The sequence below is a fragment of the Balaenoptera ricei genome, chromosome 11 (assembly GCF_028023285.1).
Source record: "Balaenoptera ricei isolate mBalRic1 chromosome 11, mBalRic1.hap2, whole genome shotgun sequence".
Classification (NCBI taxonomy): domain Eukaryota; kingdom Metazoa; phylum Chordata; class Mammalia; order Artiodactyla; family Balaenopteridae; genus Balaenoptera; species Balaenoptera ricei.
The window spans coordinates 45,904,351-45,909,312 of record NC_082649.1 but is presented as its reverse complement, the minus strand read 5'-3'; the positions used below and the strand labels follow the sequence as shown (position 1 = coordinate 45,909,312).

The 4,962-nt window shown below is 40.8% G+C and overlaps 1 pseudogene; it reads right to left on the bottom strand.

Moving 5' to 3' along the window:
• Positions 1-702: 702 nt before the first annotated feature.
• LOC132374052 (6-phosphogluconate dehydrogenase, decarboxylating-like) lies at positions 703-2,151 on the bottom strand (annotated as a pseudogene).
• Between the last annotated feature and the right edge of the window lie 2,811 nt (positions 2,152-4,962).

The window sequence follows — 4,962 nt, the reverse complement described above, 5'->3', positions numbered from 1 at the left end:
CCAGGACATAGAAGCAACCTAAGTATCCATCGACAGATGAATGGATAAAGAAGATGTGGCACATATATACCATGGAATATTACTCAGCCATAAAAAGAAATGAAATTGAGTTATTTGTAGTGAGGTGGATGGACCTAGAGTCTGTCATACAGAAAGAGAAACATAAATACCGTATACTAACACATATATATGGAATCTAAAAAAGAAAAACATTCTGATGAACCTAGGGGCAAGACAGGAATAAATATGCAGACATAGAGAATGGACTTGAGGACACGGGGAGAGGGAAGTGTAAGGTGGGATGAAGTGAGAGAGTGGCATGGACATACATACACTACCAAATGTAAAATAGATAACTAGTGGGAAGCAGCTGCATAGCACAGGGAGATCAGCTCAGTGCTTTGTGACCACCTAGAGGGGTGGGATAGGAAGGATGGGAGGGAGACACAAGAGGGAGGGGATATGGTGATATATGTATGCAATAGCCGATTCACTTTGTTATACAGCAGAAACTAACACAACATTGTAAAGCAATTATACTCCAATAAAGATGTTATAAATAAATAAATAAATAAAACTACTAGTAAATTAAAAAAGAGAGAGAGACCTGAGCAGAAAGTAGGTCAAAGGGCCATGGAAGCACTGCTGTGTGGCAAATGGAATGTACCTGTTTGCGGAGTCGTGGCGCCTAACAGAATCTGATCAGGCATTGTATGAAGACAAGGACACACTGGCACTGTGGCCTGTCCAGTTAGTGTGGAGAAACAGTCCTGGCGTGGCCAAGAGTTCATAGGTGTGGACCCGAAAGTAATCTCGCTGAGCCTGGATTAGGTTGGCTGGCAGCATCTTGTGTCTGTATCCATCACAGAAGGAAAGAGCAGTGGTGAAGCAGAGCATGGGAATGCCTGTCTGGACACCAGTACTGATTGCCCGCTGTCGGGAATCCTGGCAGTTTCCACAGCCGACTTAAAGAAGTCATCTAGTAGTAGATTCGGAAGTCCTGGGTTTCGATCAAATGCGTCTTTTATCTTTCCTAGAAATACACTCCTGCTGATGCAGCACCCCCTCCACATCAGGGCAATGCCACCATAGTTGAGCGTCCAGCCAAATTCAGTGGCTGCCTGTCTTAGCAACATAAAGCCCTGATCATAAGTGATGATCTTGGAAGCATAGAGGGCCTTTCGAATGCCCTCCAGGAATGATTCCTTATCTCCTTCAAACTGGATCTTTTGAGGTCCCTTCAGCTTTCTGCTGGCTTGGATCCTCTCGTCCTTCAGAGATGATAAGCATCAAGCAAAGACCACTTCTCTGATGAGGGTGACAGGGACACCGTACTCCAGGGCCAAGATGGCGGTCCACTTCCCGGTGCCCTTCTGCCCCCACACTGTCCCTGATCTTTGGCAGCAGGTATTTGCCATCGGTATCTTGGAACTTTAAAATATTGGCTGTGATTTCAATCAGGAATGACTCTAGCCCTATCTTATTCCATTCCTCAAAAGCCTTTGCCATCTCCTCGTGCTCCACGCCCAGGACGTTTTTCATCAGGTGGTAGGCCTCGCAGATCAGCTGCATGTCTCCATACTCTATCCTGTTGTGCACCATCTTCACAATGTGTCCTGCCCACTCATCTCCCACCCAGTCACAGCAGGGTCCTCCAGTCCCCACTTTCACAGTGATGCCTTGGAAGATTGCCTTGATGTGGGGCCAAGCCTCCTTATTCCCTCCCTGCATAAATGATGGGCCATACCACGCCCCTTCCTCTCCACCACTAACTCCACTCCCCACAAACGAGATTCTCTTGGCCTTGGGGTCTCAACACTGTCTTGTGGTATCCCTGTATTTAGAATTTCCTCCATTGATGATGATGTCACCAGTGTCCAACAAGGGTACCAGTTTTTCAATAAAATCGACAGCCAGGAGAGTCTTCACAAGCAGGATGATTTGCCAAGGCTTCTTCAGCTTGGAGACCATCTCCTCCAAGGAGTGAGCACCAACCACCTTGGTGCCCTTCACCTCATTGGCCAAGAAGTCATCAACTTTGGAGACTATCCTATTAAAAGCACAGACCACAAGGCCATGGTCGTTCATATTCAAAATTAAGTTCTGGCCCATGACAGCCAGTCAAATCAGGGCAATATCAGCTTGGGCCATTGCGGTGGCAGCAGAGTGGGCTGGAACAGGGAGAGGGGAGGTGCAGATGACTCCCCTTAGGTATATTTTTAATATATTTTTTTCATTCCTTCATAATTTTGAAAGCATTTTTATTGAGAGACTGAATATACAAGTGGACAATGCCCAGACCATATATAAAAATAAAACTCTGACATAGAGAACAGACTTGTGGTTGCCAATGGGGAGATGGGGGGGGAGGGTGATTCAGAGTTTGGGATTATCAGATGCAAACTATTATATACAGAATGAATAAACAATAAGGTCCTACCATATAGCACAGGGAACTATACTGAATATCTTGTGATAAACCATAACAGAAAAGAATGTAAGAAAAGAATGCATATATGTGTATAAATGAGTCACTTTGCTTTACAGCAGAAATTAACACAACATTGTAAATCAACTACACTTCAATAAAATAAATAAATAAATAAATAAAACAAAACTCTGACCCAAAATCTGTGGCAACCAGCCTAGGAAATGAAGCCATTATCTACAGAGCCAGGAAACCAGCCTACTATCTACAAGTCAGACTTGTAGGTCAGATCACTGTCTCTAATGAAAACTCCAGGAAGATCAGACAATAAACCCTTAAACAAAATTGACCCAAAATGACCAGAATTTGATTAACAACTGACAGCTTCTCTAAGTCTTGTTCCCACTTTCAATTTAGTGCCAACCAGAGAAAGCCAAATACACACCTAACCAATCACATGGGATGCCTCGCCTCTAGCAAGCCCGCCTACAGATTTCCAACACCCCAGTCTCCAATTAGAGCACACCTGAAACCTTCCCTTTTTTTCAGTAAAAAGCTTTCCCACTCCTCTGCCTGCCTTTGAGTTTCTGGCAAAACCAAGTGATGGTGGCTGACTCCCTTGCTATAGAAACATATGAATAAATAGCATTTTCTTATTCTCATCTGTGTGGTCTTTGTTTATTTCCACATTATATATGGACTTCTAGAATCCAGGGCTACTCAGAAGCCTGATAACAGTGTGAATTTTTTTAAAAAAATAGATTTGTTTGGGTATATTTCACACATATCATACAAGTCACCCATTTATAATGTACAATTCAATGGCTTTTAGTATAATCACAGAACTGTGCAACCATCCCCACAAAAATTTTAGAATATTTTCTTCCCCCCAAAAGAAATCTGTACCCATTAAAGTCACTCCCCCTTTTCCCCCAACCTCCACTTCCCTAGGCAACCACTAATCTCCTCTCTGTCTCTATAGATTTGCCTAATCTCATCATTTCATATAAAGGGAATCTTAAATATGTGGTCTTTTGTGACTGACTTCTTTCATTTAGGAAAATATCTCCAAGACTCATCCCTGTTGAAACACATGTCAGTACTTCATTCCTTTCTATGACCAGATAATATTTCATTGTATGGATGCACTACATTTTATTTATCCCTTCATGAGTTGGGGTGTTTCCACTTTGGGGCTATTAGTAATACCACTATGAACTTTATTTACAGCTTTTTGTGTGAATATTTGTTTTCATTTCTCTTGGCTAGATACCTAGGAGTGGAATTGTTGGGTCATATGTATGGTAACAACGTTTAATCTTCAGAGAAGCTATCAGACTGTTTTCCAAGGCAGTACACCACTCTCCATCCCAACGGTAATGTATGAGGGTTTCAATCCATCCACATTCTCACCAACATTTTTTTATCATCTGTCTCTTTGATCATAGCCATCCTAGTGGCTGTTAGGTGGTACCCCATTGCTGTTTTGGTTTGTATTTCCCTGATGGCTAATGATTATTGAGCATCTTTTCATGTGCTTATTGGTCATTTGTTTACTTTCTTGTTCATTAAAATCCTTTGTCCATTTTGTAAATTGAGTTATTTGTCTTTTTATTGTTGAGTTGTAAGGTGACCTGTTTTTTAACTTTGTTCTTTTCTTTCTGAAAACTTCAGCATTCTGAATTTTCACAATAACATGTCCAGGCAAACATCTTTTCTTCCCTTTGCTGGGCACCTGGTAGGCCCTTTCAACCTAGAGACTCATGCTTTGGTTCAGCGTTGCCTCCTTTATCAATTCTCTGATGGTTTATTACTCTCTTCTTTCTCTTTCAGGGACTCCCATTTTTAAGTAGCAAATCTTGAATTTATCCATATGTCTTTAATCTTTATTCTCATATTTTCCTTTCTTGTTTTTGGTCCTTTTTATTCTTTTTCTAGATTTGTTTAATTTCTTTCTGTACTCTTTGACTGAGTTTTTCCATTGGTTACATTTTTATGTGTTCCTTTTTTACAGCATATTGCTCTTATTTAATAAATGTAATATCTCTCTAAAAGATCTCTAAAGATACCAGGTATAGAGAGAATTTTAAAGTTCTCCTCTGTTTTCTGGATTAATCATTCCCTCTTTGGCCATTGTTGCTAATTATTAACATTGCTCTTTCTTTTTGACGTTCCTCATTTGTTTGGTCATCCTTTAATGCCTGTTTGACTTTAAGGTTAAGACAGTAGAAAATCTAGCAGAGGCCTTTGTACTGATGGACAAAAGTTTACCAACTTGCAGGTTTCATCTTCTATTGAATCAGTGACAAGTCAGCTGTTGTGAAAGGCCGAGATGTTGAAGGCTTTACTCTAGAAGGCCAGTTCCCACATAAAACACCTGGTTTTACCAGACAGTCCTTTACATTCCTGTAGATATGAAGTCTCCATTCTTGTTTTTATTGTGGTAAGTAAACATAACATAAAATTTACCACTTTACCCATTTTTAAGTGTACAGTTCAGTGGCATTAAGTACATTTATATTGTTGTGCAACTA